Genomic DNA, 7,066 nt, shown 5'->3' with positions numbered 1-7,066 from the left:
AGGGGGGAGAGAGAGAGAAGCAGACTCCCGGCTGAGCAGGGAGCCCGATGTAGAACTCGATCCCGGGACCCCAGGATCACGACCTCAGCCAATGACAGATGCTTAACCGACTGAGCCCCAAGGCACCCCAAGACAGAAATGATTAAGCTTGAGGTTAACTTTCTATAAAACTATTGGTTGCTGAGATTCAAAAATTCTATGTTAGTTTCAAATAGCACCAGGTGGGGGCACCTGGGTGGCTCAGTTGGTTGAGCCTATGACTCATGGTTTGGGCTCAGGTCATGAGCCCACGGGTCATGAAATCAAGTCCTATATCCGGCTGCCCGCTCAGCAGGAGTTTGCTTGAGATTCTCTCCCTCTCCCTCTGCCCCTCCTCCCTTGCAAAAAATAAATAAATCTAAAAAAAATAGCAATGGGCTTTCACGGTTGTTAGATTAAAAACAGTTGTGCCTGAATTATATTTTTATCTTTCTTGGTCACATTCTCCTCTCATTTCCGTATAAAAACAAGGGCAAATAGTCCCTCCATTTCTTTAAACACCCCAGAGAATCTCACTTCCCCTAAAGAAGCCTTCTGGTTTTGTTTGTTCACTTGATTTTGGGGGGTAAGGAGCAGTGGCTAGGACCCCGTCCCGTGTGCTTCGAACTTAAATACTTGCTGTAGTTCTCCTCCGCTACTGAGCCAGTCTGTTGATTCAAGACGCCGCGTTTCATTTGGTGAGTGCCCTTTAAGTCATTCTGAATTACACTGGGGCCAAGGTGCTTCATATCTAGGCCCTCTTTACGGTAAATAGCGTGTGACAGGGCTTGATCTGACTATTCCGAGAAAAAGTAGGTGTTATTTAAATTCGAGGGAGAGAACAGACCTTGCTTATTTGATTTTTCAAGGTAATTGCTCAGACCCAAGCCAACCAAAGCAATGAAAAAATTTTTTTTAAAGATTTACTTAATGATTTGAGAGACAGAGAGCAGGAGCAGGAGGGGCAGCGGGAGAGGGAAAGAGAATCTCAAGCAGACTCCCAGTTGAGCGTGGAGCCCTATGCAGGGATCGATCGCTCGACCGGAGATCATTATGCCAGCCGAAACCAGGAGTCGGGTGCTTAGCCGACTGCGCCGCCCAGGCGCCCTGAAAATTTTTTTCTGAGACAAATTTCACTGTATTATCTTCCAGTTGCTTCAGTAACAATCATAGAATATTTAATCCAGTTCATAACAACAACAGACATTTTAAAAATAAGTTGACCAGATGTTTATGCCTGAAACAAGGCGGGGGGGATGGTGTATGTGGGTATAAAACAAAGGATGGATTTCATAGATGAGGTTCTGATATTTTCTTGGCAGTAAGATCGTAGGTTATGAACTACATGGTCCTGAAATCCTTCCTAGAAGAAAACAATGCTTCCTTTATTTAGCTCAAGTCTCTCAAAACAAAAGACATCTGTAGGAGTCAACTTCAAATTCCAAAGGTGTTTTAAGTACGGATATGAAGCATGCAAAACTTTATAAGATTCTTTTCAAAATATTTTTTAAAATTTTATGCAAACTCACATATGTTTTCATATGCCTTATTGTATTAATGCCAACTTTTTGTTCCCTTTCCCATTTTTTGCTTGGCACCTCTATCAACCTCCTTTGTCCACCCTCACCCACGATCACCCCTCCTATACACACACACACACACACACACACACACACGTACCCCATTGACCACTTAGTATATATCCGTCCATATTTCTTACCGAGCTTACGTAATCATATATACACATACACACAATTGTGTTTGTCATAGTTTATTTATTAAAAGTGGATCCTATTACACTCTTATTTTTGCATCTTCTTTTTCTCTAAAAATCCCTTCAAATCAACTGGTACCTTCTTCTTAATGGTTAGATAATAGTCTATAATGTACTTAACCATTCCCCTTTTGACTTCATTTGTTTCCACTGTTTTATCTCCATGAACCACACAGCAATAAGCATCCTTGTACAAATATCATAATATACTGGTAATATATTTTTAAGGAGGAGATTTCCAAGACTGAGGCATTCAGCCAAAGGGCATATGCATTTTTTAATTTAAGAGACATTACCAGATTGCTTTCTAAAATGACTTCAATCTTTTATATTTTGAACAGCTGTGTATGACAGAATCTTTCCCCTTGAATTCTTGCCAGCAGTAGCTGTTACTAATCCTTTTAACTTTTGCTAATTTGATAGAATAAAGTGAAATCCCACTGTTAATTCAATTTGCATCTTTTCATGTATTTGTTGGGTCTTCGTATTTGCTCTTCTGTCAATTGTCTATTCATATCCCTTGACTACTCCTCTTGTCCAATCATAAGAGCCCTTTGTAATAGATATTGACCCTCTGTGTGCCCTCTGGATCACACATATTTGTTCCAATTTCATTATTAACCGTTTATGGTAACATTTGTCCCGAGATACAGGCAAACTATCTATATTGCACTCAGTGGTTTCTGAGTTTCAAGTCTTGAGTAAGAATGTCTTTATTGCTCAGATCTGCACGGCCGAATATGGTCATCACCAGCCCATGTGGCTGTTGAGCACCTGAAATGTGGTTAGCCCAAATGGAGACATGCCGTAAGGGGAAAATACACACTAGATTTTGAAGACTTTGTACAAAACAAGTGTAAAATTTCTCATTAATGACTTTCATATTGATTATAGGTTGAGACGATTATATTTTGGGTATATAGAATTAAATCAAATGTATTACAACATTTAATAAATATATTCTGAATATAGGTCTTTATCATATATACATATTATGCATATATTTTCCCAACGAACTGCCTCTTCACTCCTTTAATGGTGTGTTTGATTAGCTGAAGTTGTAAAATTTTGATAAAATCCAATTTATTAATTTTATCTTTTATGGCTAGTGNGTTTTGTGTCCTCATTAAGAAATATTGCTCAGCCTAAGGTTGTGAAGATATGCTCTTATGTGTCAGAGACTGTATAGCCTCAGATTTTACATTTAAGTCTATGACTAGCTCAAATTAATTTTCAGGTGTGGAATGAGGTAGAAGATGTGGTTCATTTGACTCCATACAGATATGCAGTTGTTTAAGAACAAATTTATTAAAAATACTTTATTCCCCATTAAATAAACTTTGTGCTTTTTTTGAAAAATCCCTTGGTTGTATAGGTATGAGCCTATTTCTGAACTCTATTATATTCCATTGATCTATTTATCTATCCTTATGCTGAACCACACTGTAGGAGCTTTATAGTAAGCCTTGAAATCAAACAGTGTTAAGTTCTCTGATATTCTTTTATTTTTTAAACCTGTTTTGGCTAGGAGTGGCCTGGGTGGCTCCGTCGGTTAAGCGTCTGCCTTTGGGTCAGGTCATGATCCCAAGGTCCTGGGATCGAGTCTGGGGTCAGGCTCCTTGCTCAGCAGGGAGCCTGCTTCTCCCTCTGCCTGCCACTCCCCCTGCTTGTGCTCTCTCTCTCTCTGACAAATAAATAACATCTTAAAAAAATGTGTTTTAGCTCATTGACAAATGAATGGATAAAGAAGATGCGGTATATATACACCATGGAATATTACTCAGCCATCAAAAAGAATGAAATCTTGCCACTTGCAATGACATGGCTGGAACTAGAGGGTATTAAGCTAAGCACAATTAAGTCAGAGAAAAGTGAATACCATATCATTTCACTCATATGTGGAATTTAGGAAGCAAAACAGATGAACATAGGGGAAGGAAAGGAAAAATAAAACAAGATAAAAACAGAGAGGGAGGCAAACCATAAGAGACTCTTAAATCTAGGAAACAAACTGGGTTGCTGGAAAGGAGAGGGTAGGGGGTGGGGTAACTGGGTGATGGGCATTAAGAAGGCCACTTGATGTAATGAGTACTGGGTGTTCTATGCAACTGATGAATCACTAAATTCCACCGCTGAAACGAACAGTACACTAAATGTTAATTAAATTGAATTTAAATAAAAGATTTTTTAAAAAACTGGTTTTGGCTACTCTATGTCCTTTACATTTCTATGTAAATTTTTGAGCCAGTTTGTCCATTTTTACTCAAAACAAGAAACCTGTTCATGTTATGATTGAGATTGCATTCAATCTATAAATCAATTTGAAAGAAATTGACATCTTAACAATATCCAATTTTCTCTTCAACGAAGATATTATTCTCCATTTCTTTAGAGCGTTCAGTCAGCAATGTTTTATAGTTTGTAGCATAGATGGTTTCCATATTTTTTGTTAAATTTATTTCTATGTATATTATGCTTTTGACATTGCTCCAAATGTTCTTTTTAAATTTCGTGTTTCAGTGTTTGTCGTAAGTACATAAAAATACAATTGATGCTTTTGTATTAACTTTCTTGCTAAATTCACATTAGTTGTAATCATCTTTTTGTAGAATCCTTAAGATTTGCTATATACAAACTATTATACATAAAAAAATACCAAAAAATTTAAAAATAAATTCAAAAAAGATTTGCTACATGCACAACCATGCAATCATGTCATCTGCAAATAAAAACAGCTTTAATCCTTTGTTTTATATTTTTATATATTTTTTCTTGTTCCTTTCTTTAGGGCACTAGCTAGGACTTCCGGTTAAATGGTGAATCAAAGTGGAAAGAACAGACATTCTTATCTCAATCCCAATCTTAAGGGTAAGATATTCAATATTTTTCTTGAATTATGATGTTATCCGTAGGCTTGTTATCATTACCTTGAAGAAGCAGCTGGTGGAAACACGGAAGTTGCAGACAGTTCTGGTGAGGGCTCCGAAAGAAGAGAGGGCAGCAGTGAAGAAAGCATCTTATCATCTCTATCATCTTAGAGAATACATTTATTATCATACACAGAATGTTACTAGAAATAACAATGTTAAAGGTGTTTCTGGTGAGGTCTCAGATGGAATCAGGAGCATGTTATTGGAAACTGGAAGAAAGTATTAGAAAGTTATTAGACACTTAATAAAGTGGGAAAAAAATGTACCTGAAATGTGTTCTTCTGTTGGGTAGGGGGTAGAATTTGTAAGCAATGAGGGCGCCTGGGTGGCTCGGCCAGTTAAGCATCAGAGTTGTGGGGTTGAGCCCCATGTCAGGCTCTGCGCTCAGTGTGGAGTCTGCTCGAGATTCTCTCTCTCCCCCTCCCTCTGCCCCCGCTACTTGTGTGTGCTCTCTGATAATAAATAAATAAAATCTTAAAAAAAAGAATTTGTAAACAATGAACTTAGATATTTAGCTGAGGAAACTTCCAAAAGGTGGAAGGTGCAGCCTGGTTTGGCTCGCTGCTTATAATAAAAAGGGTGAGGACAGAGATAAACTGAGGAATGAATTGTTAAGCAAAAAGGAACCAGGGTGTACTTGACAATTTGGAAACTTCTCAAGCTCTTCAGATAGCATGCTCTGTAAACAAGGCCAAGCATCTGGCTAGACAGCAGGTCTTGCTAAAGAGATTAGCTGTGTGACTCATGAATCCAATCAACCATTTCACCAGAAACCAGGATGACCGATGTAGCTGTCCCGGAAAGAGGAGGACCCTCTTTTCTAGAAGACAGACTAGACAAATTTTTTTAAAAAGATTTTATTTATTTATTTGACAGAGAGAGACAGCCAGCGAGAGAGGGAACACAAGCAGGGGGAGCGGGAGAGGAAGAAGCAGGCTCCCAGTGGAGGAGCCTGAGGTGGGACTCGATCCCAGAACGCTGGGATCACGCCCTGAGCCGAAGGCAGATGCCTAACGACTGAGCCACCCAGGCGCCCCTCAGACTAGACAATTTTATACCAGCCCAAACTCTGCCAGCCTGAAATGGAAGACACAGAGATGGGCTAATATGAAGGAAGAAGGGCAAAGTCACAGACACAGAGACCTGAATCAATGGGACTTCCTCAGTCACTCAGGGTCAATGGATAGAGCTGTCACCCAGGGCCAAGAGGTCAGGGCTGTCCCCGTGGGCAGAAAAAACAGAGCATGGAGCCACAGGAAATAATTTCTGAGGCCTATGAAATCTTTGTTGTTGTTTATTCATTAGACAGAGAGAGAAAGCACAAGCAGGGGGCAGGGGTGGAGGGGCTGAGAGAGAAGCAGACTCCCCGCTGAGCAGGGAGCCCAATGCAGGACTCAACCCTCGGACCCCGGGACCATGATCTGAGCTGAAGGCAGATGCTTAACCGACTGAGCCACCCAGGTGCCCCTTGAAATCTAGTGGAATTTTTCCTGCTGAATTTTGAACTTCTTTGGGACTGATGACCCCTTTTATCCTCTCACCAATTTCCTCCTTTTGGAATGGGAACATCCAGCCTGTGTTTATCCTACCATTGTCTTCTGGAAGCAGTTAGCTCAGTGTCTGGATTCACAGGTTCACAGATGCAGAGGAATTTTGCCCCAGGTTGGACCATACCCCTGCCCCCTGCCCGATGTAGAGGACTTTGAATTTCTGACTCCCAGAACTCTAGGAAGTTTGTGTTGTTTGAAGCCGGTAAGTTTGTTGTAAACAGCAACAGGAAACTAATACAAAGGTAAACAGGTGCCAAAGAAAAAGTAAAAAAGAAGACAAAAGAAGGAATCAGGGAAAAAAATAGCCAAAAAATTTTAAAGACTATAGAAGATAAGAGGTTTCCTTTTATCATGCTCACGCAAGTAGAGAAAGAACATATCTCTAAATTTTTTTGGTTGGAAAAAGAGGGTTGAGAATATCTGTTTTAAATCCTAGGATAGCTGCCATAAAAGGATACTTATAAAATAAGAAGAGAGAGGTAGCATTTTATTATTATTTTTTAAGATTTTATTTATTTATTTGACAGAGAGAGAGACAGCCAGCGAGAGAGGGAACACAAGCAGGGGGAGTGGGAGAGGAAGAAGCAGGCTTCCAGCAGAGCAGGGAGCCCGATGCGGGCTCGAGTCCAGGACCCCGGGATCACGCCCTGAGACGAAGGCAGACGCTTAATGACTGAGCCACCCAGGCGCCCAGAGGTAGCATTTTAATGAAAAGAGTTGAAATTACCACTATTGGTAATCTTAAAAAAAGAATTTGTAAACAATGAACTTAGATATTTAGCTGAGGAAACTTC

The 7,066-nt window shown here is 39.8% G+C and overlaps 1 long non-coding RNA gene across 1 annotated transcript in view; it reads left to right on the top strand.

Moving 5' to 3' along the window:
* Positions 1-559: 559 nt before the first annotated feature.
* Positions 560-7,066, top strand: part of LOC121101295 — a 9,578-nt gene continuing 3,071 nt past the window's right edge. Inside the window, exons 1-2 of the long non-coding RNA XR_005833286.1 lie at positions 560-716; positions 4,581-4,660. This is a non-coding gene — a long non-coding RNA (uncharacterized LOC121101295). The remainder of the gene's footprint in view (positions 717-4,580; positions 4,661-7,066) is intronic.

This window comes from Ursus maritimus, assembly GCF_017311325.1.
Source record: "Ursus maritimus isolate PB19 chromosome X unlocalized genomic scaffold, ASM1731132v1 scaffold_X1, whole genome shotgun sequence".
NCBI lineage: Eukaryota > Metazoa > Chordata > Mammalia > Carnivora > Ursidae > Ursus > Ursus maritimus.
This window is presented reverse-complemented; position numbering and strand designations above follow the sequence as displayed.